Genomic DNA, 14,200 nt, shown 5'->3' on the forward strand with positions numbered 1-14,200 from the left:
ATTCAATGTCGCCGCTGATTGAGGCTCAATAGAAAATTTTTGCACCAACAAGTGGCGCGATTTCTGAAATTTTCGAACAAAAAATTTTCCCCAAGCCCTAAAAAAGACGAAAATCCCTAAAATTTTCCCCTCCCTCAAGAGCACTCAGCTTCCTCGTCACTCTCACTCTCGATCTCTCTCCCGCTGCTCTCCCTCGCTCACCCTCTCTCTCACTCCGGCAAGGTCTTCGGCCACCGGCAAAGCTGTCTCACCGTCGCTCCTATCTATCTCACTCCGGCGCAAGGTTCCGTGTACTGGCGAAGAAGAACGGGGATTGCTCTCCCTCCTCGCTCCATTTGGTTCAATTTTATCTACTTCAACCAAATATATTGATTTTTGGCGAAGAAGAACAGGGCATGGTGATGATGAAGGTGCGGACAAGTTGGCGAGGTGCTACTTTGTGGTTTGCCTTTGGTTTTGTTGTTCTTGTTCATTTTATTGTCATTGGTTATCATAAACTGCTCCAATTTGTTATAGTCATACTGGTATTCTTTAGGAAAATTTTCATTTTTCACAGTTTATGTAGTTGGCAAATGCAAATTCTTTAGAGTGATTCTGCTTCTATTACCAAGGATGCATCGTTGTAGTGCATGGGAGTGTATTTTTCAAACTCTAGACGAGAGATTTTCATTGGGAGTTTAGTTTTGAAAATCTAGATGATAGATTTTCTTAATATTTCCCTTTTCTGGGCTTTACCCTTGGATATGTGGTTTTCAGTTATGGAGATTTTTTTGGTGCTAAGAAGAAAAAGGCTGCCAAACAAAAATAAAAATTGAAAGATGGGTCAGAAGAGTCAGACATGAATGATGAACAAGAAGATGATAAGGCATTTGAAAATAAGGTATTGTTTATTTCTTTACAGTTCAACAAAGTATGTGTGTGTCTTGCTTATTAGTTGTGAAATCTCATTCACAAGAATGAATTTTAGTTGAAATAAATCGGATTTATCTATATTTTATCCAAAAGCCTGGACTGAGTAGGGAGATGTAATATTGTTATTTTGAAAATCTATTGTTAGAGAAACTTGCATGGGTTACAATTGAAGTGAATGTGGATATGACTCAAATCCTTGCATCTATGGTTTATAACAACAAGTAACTGCTGCAAGAAGGCCATTGAACAGTGCATTAGAAGTTGATCTTGATTTTGAGCACAACGAGAGACCTGCCCCTATAATAACCAAGGAGATTACAGCAACACTTGAAGATTTGATAAAGAAAGGATCGTTGAGGTAGACTCCATTCGTTTAGTACATATTAGTTGGTATTCCACTATTATGTCATCAAATTATACTTTTATTTGGGCATTAGACAAGGTTAGTCATATGACACTAGGAAAAATAGGAAGACATTGCCTTCCGTTTTATTTGACATTACTTATTGCAGCATTAGTCGCTGTTGTGTACATCTCTCCAGGATGCTAATCAGGAGCAATCTTGCTATGATGTTTTTAGGGGCAGTTTGATGATGTTCAAAAGGCTCCTGCGTTGCCCTCTAAAGCACCGAGAGAAGTTAAAGAGTTGGTAAATATTGTGTACTGAAATTAAGTCAATTTTGTGGTTTGGTTTCTATCTAGCATTAGTCATGATGTTAGAAATCACTTATTCAAGCACTTTTCCTGTTGAAATATATTTATGCAAGATGAGAATAAGAGCAAGAAGAGTCTTGCTGAAATCTATGAGGTTTGTATTTCCCGACATCATTCATTATGGAATTACTCTCCCTGCCCCACCTCTCCCTTTTGTTTTGCCTTAACTTCTAATTATGTACAACTGATCTGTAATTTGTAATCTTTAGTTATGAAGTCAATAATATGGTTTTTTCTTCCTTCAATTACTTAAAGTTGCAAGCATTATACATCTATCTTTTTAATTATTTGCAGGAAGAATATGCTCAAAAGACAAATCTGGGGTCTGATCCCTTGACATTAAAGGATAAACAGAAGCAAGAGGTACAAATGATGCTGTATGAAAGACTCGGACTTTGAAACTTCCCATTTAATAGTCTTGTCTTGTCATTTTTTTTTTCTTTTCTCCTTCCATACTTGATTTTTGAAGTTGTTGTCTTTGATCAGGCAAGCATGTTGTTCAAGAAACTTAGCTTAGCTTAAAGCTGGATGCCCTTTCTCATTTCCACTTTGCTCCCAAACCTGTATCCTTTTCGATCTCAATCATTTTAATGAACATTTTAGGCATTATGTCATGAACGTTTTGTGTCCATGTCTTTGTTTCTTATGTGTTCTTTTGGACAGCTTATGGAGGACATGTCTATAAATGTAAATGTCCCTGCTCTAGCAATGGAAGAGGTAAGGAGTCTGCCCATCTTCACTTGAACATTTAATTTGCTCCTTATTTAGCAAGCAAGTAATACATGTAGGCATGTCTTCCATGGGTCTCGGATGCTGCTATGCTGGCTCCTGAGGAAGTGTTTAGCGGCAAAGGTGACATTAAAGAAGAAGCCGAACTTACACAGGCAGAGAGAAAGAGGAGGAGAGCTAAACAGAAAAGGGAATTTAAAGGTAAGCTTGGATATTAGGTTCTTTCTCTGATTCTTAAATGCCAATTTTCTGTCTTTCTCTTTTGGTCAAATAACTACTATTGGTCTTGACATGAATTTCCCTTCTTAATTTGGAGATAATCGATCAGATTGTTACCATTTATTACAACCTTTTGTATAGTTTGATTTTATTGTCATTTCTTGGAGTGCGATCGATCTCAAAATCTCGAAAACCTACTGACGTTGTGATCGATCGCACTCCAAGTGCGATCGATCGCAAATTTTTTTTTTTTTTTTTTTTTGGTTTTTTAGGACCAAAAGTGGACCCTAATAGTTAACTATCAGCGTCCACTTTAATTTGGACGCTGATAGTCAATTTTTTAAAATTTTTTTGGACCATTAGCGTCCACAAAGTGGACGCTATTGGTTGATTATCAGCGTCGACTAATTCTTTCGTTTACATCATCTTTAGGGTCAAAACATTGCGCCTTTTAGAGTCGATAAAGTGGACGTTAAAAGTGATCATTAGGGTCGACTCTAAGTGGACGCTGATAGTTAATTTTTTTTTAAAATTTTTTAGGACCATTAGGGTCGACTTTGTAGACGCTAATGGTTAACTATCAGCATCCACTTTGGTTTGGATGCTGATAGTTATTATTATTATTTTTAAAAAAGGATCATTAGGGTCGACAAAGTGGACCCTAATGGTTAACTAAAAGTGGACGCTAATGCTTGACTATTAGGGTCGACTTTCGCTTCCGTTTACATCATCTTTAGGGTCAAAACATTGCGACTTTTAGGGTCGATAAAGTGGACGCTAAAAGTGATAATTAGGGTCGACTTTTAAGTGGACCCTAATAATCAGACATTTGATCATTAGGGTCGGACTATTAGTGTCGACACCTTTAGGGTCCAAAAGTCAACGCTGTTGGCAACAGCGTCCACTTTAGGACCTTTAGGGGCGACTCAAAGACCTAATTTCTTGTAGTGTTAATATGTGAGATTGAGCTTTCTAAGTGATTTCAAAGAGTTTCAATTTTAACTTCAACACAAATGTTGGTAGCATTTTTCTCGGATCGTGACATTAAGTTTTCGGGGTTTCAAAAGAGCCATACTTTCCCGCATCAGTTGGCATTAGAGCCACACCTCCTTGTATCAAATTTAAAGAGTTTCGTTTGATGGGTGTTCGAACTTGTAGTGTGCCACATTTAAAGTAGTGTTTGTACGAGAATCTTCCCTTGTTAAAGTGTGAAATAAAATCAATCGTAACAAAAATGAAGTTAACAATCACAATTTGAAAATAATAATAATAATAAATTAATGGACACATATCGATAATATGCAAATTTTAATATCCATGCTTGTTGAAAAATTTGTCCAACTATATCTTTCTAAGTCTAGCATTATTTGCCATAAATGATCTTTCAGCCTTCTCATCGTACATCAAGTGGTCAAATGCAAATGCAAGTATAACTTTGTCATATTCTTCCATCTTCATTATGAATAGGAGTCATGGAGGAAAAGCGTGTGTCAAAACATAAAGAATTTGGCGGTGGGATTGAGATGATTCAGGGCAATTGCATACTCATATTGTTTGCAATTTGGGCCAGAAATTGTGAGAGAAATGGTTTACTCAAATGAGAAACGTAAACCATTTTACGGCTCATGAATGTTATTTTTTTAGTCAACTGAAATCATTTTCAGATTGACCAATATTTTAGGGCGCACCAAACAATAAAAAATAGGGAAAATTACAGTTTACCCTCCCAAAGTTGACAGCGTTTTTCAATTCGAATACCAAAGTTTCAATTTTTGCAATCCACCCCCCCAAAGTTTCAAATTTTTGCAATTTGACCAATTGTATCTAAAACTTCTCATATTGCCCCTAATTTTTATTTTTTTATTTTTTATAAAAAAATTTTAAAAAAAATTCGGGGTGGCCATAGCCACCCTTTGGCTATGGCCAAAACTTCCCATCTGCCATTTTTGCACCCCCCCCCCCCCCCCAATCTTTTTTTTTTCCATAAAAAATTTAAAAAATTAAAAAAAAAAATCAGGGGCAATATGGGAATTTTGGGATAATATTAGTCGAATTGAAAAAAATTGAAACTTTGTGGGGGTGGATTGCAAAAATTGAAACTTTGATGTTCGAATTGAAAAACGCTGTCAACTTTGGGGGGGTAAACTGTAATTTTCCCTAAAAAATAATAACCTTTTACAAAAAATATTTTATGCCAAAACAAATGAAGCCTTAGGTGTAAGCACAAAAACATATGCAATGTCGCAATGACCAAATTTCAACTTCTCATATATAAAATTCGAATCACTCTCAGAAGTGTCTTAATATTGCAACATGTGGCATGAATCCTTTTTATTTTAATGTTAAACCAATTTTTTAAGGCATAATTTGTGAGCCGATTTTTTAAGAGTGAACCGATTTTTACTTAAAAAATCGGTCATTAAATTAGTGTAATTAATGGGGTTTAATTATATTTGAATAGTTTTCCATATATAAATTATTCAATAAATTAAGTATTATTAATGTCAAAATCAAATAAGGAAACAAATAATACAAATCAAATTATTATGTATTATTATGTTTAATCACTTTAATATGTATATAAAATAATATTATATGTTATTGTTGAATTAGACGAACTAAATGATAGGATGTAGAAACAAAATAGAAAAATATTTCATTGCATTATCAATCAAAAATAATAAAAAATGGGTTCAAAAAAACATAAGTTGCATGGGTTTAGTCATTTAATAAAAAATAATAAAAAAAACCGGTTTTTTAAGAGGCATAAAGTTTATTAATAAAAAATTTCATTGCATTATTTTTGGTTTTTTTAAATATATAATTGTATATTAATTATTAATTGTATAGATTGTATATTAATTATTAATTGTATACATGATTATATATTCAATGTCCAAACCAAAGTGTAAAATCACAACGGTCATCTTGGAGCTTATTTTTGCTTAGTGTCCATTAGTTTATAAAATCGTTAATTGCTCGATATAACATGCTTCTTATTTGATATTTGCCCAAGATCTATTCGCCTATGAGATTTTTTGTTTATTTGTATAATTTACCCGGATTTTCATTTTTTTTTTTTAAGTACTTTTTATGCTTTAGAAAGCAAAAGAAGGCAAAATTTTATTTGATTATTATACAAAAAATGAACTTTGAAATACCTAAAAGATAATTAAGATTAAATATAATGTGGGATGATTATTTTATTGCATTGTTGACCGAAAGATTTTTCATTATTTTGCTATGTACTTTTTTTAAGGCTCATAATTATATGGGTTTTATAATTTGTATGAAAAATAATAGGCATAACACCAATAATATTAATGATTCTTACTAACTTTTTATTAATACGTTGATAATCACAAGCCAAGTTTTCTTTTCGTTATTTTTTTTCTTTATATTTTTCATTTTAAACTATACATATGGGAACAAAGATTTTAACGTGTTTTAATTTATATGGATTAAACTAATTAAAGTTAAATGCCTTATGATGGTAAAATTTTATGCTAGCTACTTATACAGTTATGCAATGTTCTATATATGATTGTGTGTTATTATGTTGAGTAAAATATTGGTGTATAACCTTTAGTATGTCTTTATATTTAAAAAGGCGTAATGGTTGTTTTTTTTTTTTTTTTGCAACCTATAATGAAAAGTTCGATAAAGATATGTTTAAATTTTGAAATTAAACTACAACAAAAAATCTCGCGCATACTTTTTTCTACAACCAATGTACTTTTTCAAATGTTCATAATTTTGAGTTTTATTTGTGTTGAAATCTAATAAGTATTATACTAACAATATTAGAGATTCTTTCTAATTTTATATTAATGTTTTGATTAAGCAAAATTCAAGTTTTCCTCTTACAACTATGAAAAGTAAATTTCATAATACTTATGAAAAGTACAATTATAATAGTATTGAAAATACAATACAGGTTGTGGTAACATTCTTTTGAGGACATTTAGATCCCTCTAATCTGTGATTTATTACTATAAGTTTTTCTTTTTCCCTTTTTAAGACGGACATATTGGTGAATACCCAGGACCCCCAAAATAGAAATTGGTTCCATAGGCTCCATTCTTATTATTGGAAACACTTATACTATAGCATGAAGGTTTTGTTGCATATGCTACCAGTCCTTGATCAGGGTCATTGAATTTTCCTGTGTAATCCATATATTGAATATTGCGAAAATAACTTGCTTTTCCAAAGCCTTCACTTGGAAAATGTCCACTTCCCATTTGAGTTGATGTATGATGTCCCCCTTCGCCTTTGTTGTAAATCTCTCCACCCCAGCTAATTCCGGTAGCACTACTAGCCAAGTATGTGTAAATTAAGTGAGGCCAGTATCCAAGTACTTGATCTTGCACCCGTAGCCACCAATGTCCCTTATTCTGAATCATATAAGTTGGGGAATTTAGTGAGCAATATGTAGAGAATTTACAACAAAAATGTCAGAAATCCCAATCCTTGCATATTACCTTGTATATGGTTATCCCTATCTCATATTGCTTTGAGTTGTAGCTTGAGACAGGCTTGATGGGAGAACCAATTGCAAATCTACGGTTTACTTGCACGAAACCAGGACAATCAAGATTGTAGCACCCAGTTCTTTGGTACCCATCACGCTTAAAACCACATATATAGCTTGATTAGTGGTTTGACAAACATACATGCAATATGTAATAGTGTTTTGATGGGGATTCCTACTGCAAATTTAAGTTTTTTTTTTTTTTTTTTTTTTTTAAAAAAGGGTGACAATGCTACCCAAAAAGTAGCTGGGAATGAGTAAAATAAGTGATCAGATCCAAAGGGGTAACTGAGGCTGCCGTAAAAGGCTGTAAGTGTAAGTAGGGTTTTGTAAACAGAACAAACTTCCAAATAGCAGGTATAAGATGGGGCATGACTGTCTTGCAATCCTTAAACCCTACCCGGATCCTCAATGTAAGGGACACAAATAGGGATATGACATTCAAAATACCTTTCAACTATGCCCAAACCCCTAAGTGGCAACAAACATGACTAGTCCAATATATGCAAATTTAAGTTATATCATGGAAGGAATTGAAATTATCCAACTTACAGTCCAGTATATGAAGAACCTGGTTTGCTTGTCACGTGAATTAACCTGAAGCCATGAAATTATTGATCAGAAACTATCCTCCAAATGCTTGATTTATATGTTACATTTTTGCTTTTAATTTCATTATGATATCAATTTTCTCCCCCACTTTTGAAATCCAAAAGTTTCTAATTGCTTGAACATTCAGATTTACACGCAAAATCAGAAGCAATTGCTAATCTTAATGATGTTTTTATCAATCAAACTTACCAGCCATCCAGCTTCAATGGTGTTTAGTAGGTTCTTAGGACCGGATGCAAGCCATATTTGAGCAATGCTAATTTCCCCAGTATATGTTGCAGGGTTCCATACGTTAATTGATGCATGTGCTCCATAGTAATTGCCACCACGTAGATCAACTACAGCGTACTAAGTTGAAAAATAATTCATATGAATAAGTTACACATCAATATGGTAAGCCTCTCTTGGTAAAAAGATTTAGTACGCTTTGCATTTTTCTAATTCATATGTAAAAAGGAGAAAAAAAAATATATGATATACCTCGTGACCACGATTATAATCTTAATCAAGGCTGATATTAAACTTTTTCCGATGTGCAACTGGGGGTATAGCACGATGTACATCATATTCATCTGCTCGAGCTTGTCTAATTGGGATTGTTCCTTCAGGGCATTCTCCATTCTCAAGCCAACCTTGAGACAACTCGACATTGTTGAATGCTCTGTTTGTTACATTTGGAATGGAACTGGGTTCCATCTTATTAACCACAAACAAATTACTATAATTAGTCTTAATCTTCAATTGACCAAATAAAAGGCCAAAGCCACAATTTCTTTCACGTATCATATTAAATCGATTTTGATCTTGGAAATGATGCGTTTAAAAGGATAGGAAAATTATTAACTTGTTTAAATATTTAGCTTCCCATCACAACATCATCAAGATCTGTCTTTCTTTTAGTTTATATAAGCAACAAGTAATCTTATAAACTAAATTTTTATATCTCATAATAACATGTGGTAGTGTGAACCAACCCATATTTTCCTATTTATTATTATTATTTTTTTAACATGGATTGATTCAAAAGTTGGTTACGATTACCATGTCAATATTGTGAGATAGTTGTGGGATAAAATGTGGTTTATTGCATTACCTTTTAGCAAGATTCAAGCATATATAGGTCTCTTGTGCAATGACAAAAAAAGCTAGTTATTGAGTTAATTGACATCCATGGGCAATAAAGCTCTTTGTTTCCTATTTTGGTTTGTTTGTTTTATTTTTGTTTTAACACCCTCATCCTGAAAGAAGAAAAACTGTAAAAAATAGAAACTTTTTGGGTATAAATTTTGACTATGTTTTCAATTATATAAATTGTTTAAGCAAGAGAACGACCGAGACAATAATAAAGCAACTACATAGCACTGTAAAACATCAACCAGAGTTAGGAGAAACAATAAGAAACCTGTATAGTATGATTCTTGAGTAATGGATGGTTGAATGCAGGTTGTTGATAGATATCAACACAGTCTATTATGTCACCATCCTTACCCTGCAAAGATTTTAATAGTTACTAGACCATGAATAAGCAAGCCTGAATATATATAGCCATAGAAAAAAAAAAAAAAAAAAAAACAAAGAGAGGAAGAGATTTTCTAGAATCAAATTAAAAATTAAAAATTAAAAAAGATGTAATATATTCATTATGACCTCAATAGTTTTGACAGTTCCGTTATGCTTAACTAACTCTTTGCTTTCCTTGGTCTCAATCCTTCTTCCACCAACAAATCTATCACTCAGCACAAAAGATAGGGCTAGCAAGAAAAATATGCATCTTCTAATTACTTTTGTATTTGCCATTGAAAAACAAAGTTGCAAACTTCTCTTATATTTTTTGAATACTTCTATTTTGTCAAGGATATGTTTGCAACATCATCTCATGCTAGCAAAACAAAAGAGGATTCAAATGAAGAAAAGCACACTACTCAACAAGCCAAAGATGAGTTTAATGTATAGTTTAATCATTAAATGTAAAGAGCTTTCACAAAGACATATATTTATACACTCTATACATCAATGTCCTTTGTAACTGAATATTCTATAAATACAAAGCCTTTACCTAAGTTAAGGTAAGGCAGCTGTCTCAAACCATTATGAGTTCAACACTTTAAATAAACCAATGAAATGCAAACTACAGTTACAGCTTAACTTATACTTAACAACAACATAGCAAAAAAACTTTTTGTTAATTTTTGTTATATTTTATTTTTTATTTTATTTTTTATTTTTTATTTTTTATTTTAGAACAAACAGACAGAGTGTCTTTTCATACCCCCAAACTTGAATTACACATTGTCGTCAATGTGTAGTATAGAAATACATTACCCGAAGTAAGGTAACATACAACTAAGTGTGAAAAAGGCCAGGGCGTCCCCCAAACTTAAACACCAAAACACCTGTCAATAAAACTAACAGCAACATTTTTTCACAGAAACAAACATCAAACAATTAATTGTTGTTAGAAACACAAATAAAATGAAAAAGGAAAAAAGAAATAAAAAATGAAGGGTGGAAAAAAAAATTTAAAAAAAAATTACCGTACTTTCCCCGATCGCTTGGTTGTCCAACCAATCCATTCCATCATTTCTTCTTCAAAATTTGATAGCACTCTAGAAGGATGTTTCATCGTCTTAGGTAGCCAATTTGCTTACTTCAAAGGATTTTCTTAGGAAGATGATTCCCAAATTTGCACACTTACGTGTATAAGTCCTTGAAGATCTTAACATAATATGGCTCGTTGAGACATTGAAGCGCCAAAACTTTGGGTTCATGATGCGTCTCAAGAGGGCATATGAAGAAGGAAGGAGCTTCAATACTCACTTTCTTGTCTTTGGACAGAGTAGTATCTACTGGGGACTCAATTTGCTCTAGGTGCTCAACTTGTTCCTCTTTTTCTTCCTCCTCATGGTTATCCGCAATTTCTTCACTCCCAAGTATGGTGGAAAAATAAGCTTTGACATACTCATGATAAGAATTACTAGCATCATCCTCATCAATCATGTAGTATCTAATGAATGTACACTTTCTTGCATAGTGATAAGGATTAAAACAAAATGAAGATGACTTATGTGGTGCATAAGTGTGAGGAAATTGGGCATGGGCAAACCTAGATGCCATGAGTTGGTTTGCTCTCCCAGCTAAGTCATCGATGTGAGCAGTTGGAAAATGTTCCCCACCATAAGTGGAATCATGTTGCACCCAATCAACATAATAGTTGCTTCAGTCCGGATTGTAAAAACAATTGCTAATATGATGATAAGAATTTGAGTAGCGTGAACATGGTATATGTGGGTAAAACTTGTGAGGGTAGTTGGTAGGAGCTAGTTTCCTACAACTATGAGAAGTATGTTGTACAGAAAAATCATTAAAATTATTAAACAGAAAATTCATGCTTCACTCTCACTCTTTAGCATGCACATATCCCACATGAAATACTAACCATTTTTTTTAAAAAAATAAAATAAACAAAAACAAAAATTATGAAATCAAAAATTACTACTAACAAAGAACCATAAAACTAAACAAAAATACCAAAACCTAAAATTGAAAAACTCACAAAAGGGTCCAAAATAAATTTTGGCAAAATTCAGCTACTGCCTTTCTATTGGGGCTGCCCACAGCGTTGGTGCACTCGAGCGCAAGCTAGATGGGTTCGACCGCCGGCGCGCTGATCCATTAGTGGTGCTGCCTTGGTGCGCTCAAGACAACCTCTCTCGGACAAATTTTTTTAGGGTAAAGTCTACATACTCCCCTCAAACTACCAAAACATTATCAATGTCCCCCCTAAGGCTAGCAATAAGACAAAAATGCCCATATAGATTTCTCAAGAAGACAAAAATACCCCTATAAATTCAAAAAAAAAATTGATTTTCTTTAAAAAACGAAAAATTTTAATTTAAAAATAACATTTAAAAAAAACAATTTTTTTTAAACAAAAATTTTTATTTTATTTTTTTTAAAACGGAAATTTTTATTTTTATTTTAAAAAAAAAAAACTATTTTTTTTATTTAGTTTTAAAAAACAAAAAATTTCATTTTATTAAACGAAAATTTTATTTTTTTAAACGTAAATTTTTATTTAAATAAAATTATAAAACAAAAATAAAAAGAAAATTTTCCATTTTTATAAAAAAAAGAATCGAAATTGTTTTTAAATTTTTTTCTTATAAAATTCATTTAAAAAAAAAAATGGCCAACGTTTGGAATTTTTTTTTTTTTTTTGTTAGTTTTAGATTTTTTCTAGAAGTTTTAGTTTTTTTTTTAAAAAAAAAAAAAAAAAATTTACTAAGGGTAATTTCGTCATTGGGGGGAACATTGACAATTTTTTGTAGTTTGAGGGGGACATTGTCAAAATTGAAAGTTTGAATGGCACATTGTCAATTGAGTGGTAGTTTGAGGAGGTTATGTGGACTTTTCCCATCATTTTAATTGCAGACGCACCACTGAAAAAACCACATGTCACTATTTTGTCTAATTTTTGTAGTGGGATAGCAGGCTTACAAGTCCAAACAAAGAAAACGGGAAGGAGGAATTCGGACTAATGACCTATATCATGAAGATTAAACTACCCCTTTCGACTCAAAACCATTAATTTATAAAAGGAAAGAAGGCATCTTACATGTGATGCACGCACCAATGCACCATTAGAAATGTAGATATCTCGGAAAATGATCCTCTTCATTTCAAAATCTCTCAATTTTCTCCATTTAGTGCATTTTGAAGGGTAGTGTTGTCCAAAACTTTTAATGATAGTAGTACATTAAATGCAATACCCTTCAAAATACACTAAATGGAGGAAATTGAGGAATTTTGAAATGGAGAGGATCCTATTCCAGATATCTCATACTTATTAATATCTAATTAAAGATAGCAGCTACAGCTATTCGAGTGCACCATCTTCTATATAAAAATGAATAATAATAATAATAAAAATAAAAGTAGCCGTTATTGGAACTATTATTATCAATAATGTTTCAGGATCGATATTGTAGGTAAACCAAACAAATATTTTCGGTATAAAATATTTTTTAGGGTTAAATGCAATTTTGGTACCTGTGGTTAGGCCCAAAATCAAATAGACCTATCGATTCAAAAAGTGTCCCAAGTGACACCTGTGAATATTGAAAAGGCACACTTGGTACTTTCGTCCATGATATGTCTAAATATTTAACGAATCTCCATGTCAGGACCTATAAGATGATGACATGTGTCCCCAATGCCACATATTAGTGTCAAATCAAAAGACTAGATGATGTGGCATTATATCATAGGTGGTACATATGCTTTTGATGCCACATATACTGACAATATAATATAAAAAAATAGAAAAGAATAATAATAAGGGTTAAATACCTCAGACCCCCCTGGAGTTTGCCAACTTTATTTTTTCTCCCTTAGGGTTTCATTTTTATCACAGGAGGTCCCTGTAGTTTTGATAATAGACCAAGTTAGTCCTCCGTCAGTTGACCGTTAGTTGACTTATCGGAATTTTACATGGACCAATCAAATGTTGACACGTGGCACTTACTTAATTTTTTTTTTTTAAATTAAAAAAAAAAATGTATTTTCGAAAAAAACAAAACAAAACAAAACAAAAAAGAAAAGAAAAACAATTGGCCACCCCCAAATGGGAAATTGAAAACGGGTTGTTGTGATGGGTTGGCGCTATGAAGCTTACTAGTACCTCTAGCTATGATTCTATGAAGACTCTCACTAGGATTCGAGAGGCAGAGTTGCTCTGTTCTTTTTCTTGTAGGAGGCCCAGCGGAAGTGACATGCATTTGTCGAAGGAGGAAGAGGAAAAGCTGGAGGCAAATCGGCGGATATGAGATGGCATAAAACATTAAAACTGTCACAAACAGTATCCTCATTAGAAAATCCAAGTCACCGCACATGAAAATTAATATCATATTGCATGTGAATCCAACGACACCCAGTTTCATCTTTGAAGTTACTAAATGGCACTACAAGAAACTCGGGACGCTTGGCATGGGGTCATTCTAACAAATCAACCTTATTAGGCGTTATTTTAATAGTAAAATACCCTCTCTTAGATGATTCGTTTTACTATTGATACGATGTTGTCCAATTGAACGACGTCTTTTCAATAATAAACGCACGTCACTCAAAAAATCACGTGTCACTATTTTGCCTAATTTTTGTAGCGTGGGCTAGCTGGCTACGTATGTATGGGTTAAAGCGTGCATCCATGCACCCACCCATGACGATCCATGCTGTCAAAACGTGTCGCTGATACATGAATTGATGTCACAATTAAATGCACCTGAAAACTAGCAGTGTAGGATCGGACAAACCAAAAAACAAAACAAAAAAATGTAGACAGACTCCATTATTGATGCCACAAATGCAGTATCTTTTGTGGGATTTAACAAATCAGAGATATTTCAAAAAAACAAAAAAAAAATCAGAGATATGTCAAAACGATTAATTTATAAAAGGAAAGAAGACATCTTATATGCGATA

The 14,200-nt window shown here is 32.9% G+C and overlaps 2 pseudogenes across 1 annotated transcript; one reads left to right on the plus strand and one right to left on the minus strand.

Annotated features, from left to right (window-relative positions):
* The first annotated feature begins 5 nt into the window (after positions 1 to 5).
* On the plus strand, positions 6 to 2,645 carry LOC132183325 (M phase phosphoprotein 10-like; annotated as a pseudogene). The gene is made up of 10 exons (XR_015911901.1): positions 6 to 23; positions 107 to 429; positions 757 to 800; positions 1,135 to 1,283; positions 1,493 to 1,560; positions 1,678 to 1,720; positions 1,921 to 1,989; positions 2,113 to 2,189; positions 2,290 to 2,343; positions 2,415 to 2,645. The product of XR_015911901.1 is annotated as a M phase phosphoprotein 10-like (transcript).
* A 3,945-nt stretch (positions 2,646 to 6,590) lies between these two features.
* Positions 6,591 to 10,717, minus strand: LOC148586426 (protein neprosin-like; annotated as a pseudogene).
* Positions 10,718 to 14,200: the final 3,483 nt, after the last annotated feature.

Source organism: Corylus avellana, chromosome 4 (genome assembly GCF_965113065.1).
Source record: "Corylus avellana chromosome 4, dhCorAvel1.hap1.2, whole genome shotgun sequence".
In the NCBI taxonomy this organism is placed as follows: domain Eukaryota; kingdom Viridiplantae; phylum Streptophyta; class Magnoliopsida; order Fagales; family Betulaceae; genus Corylus; species Corylus avellana.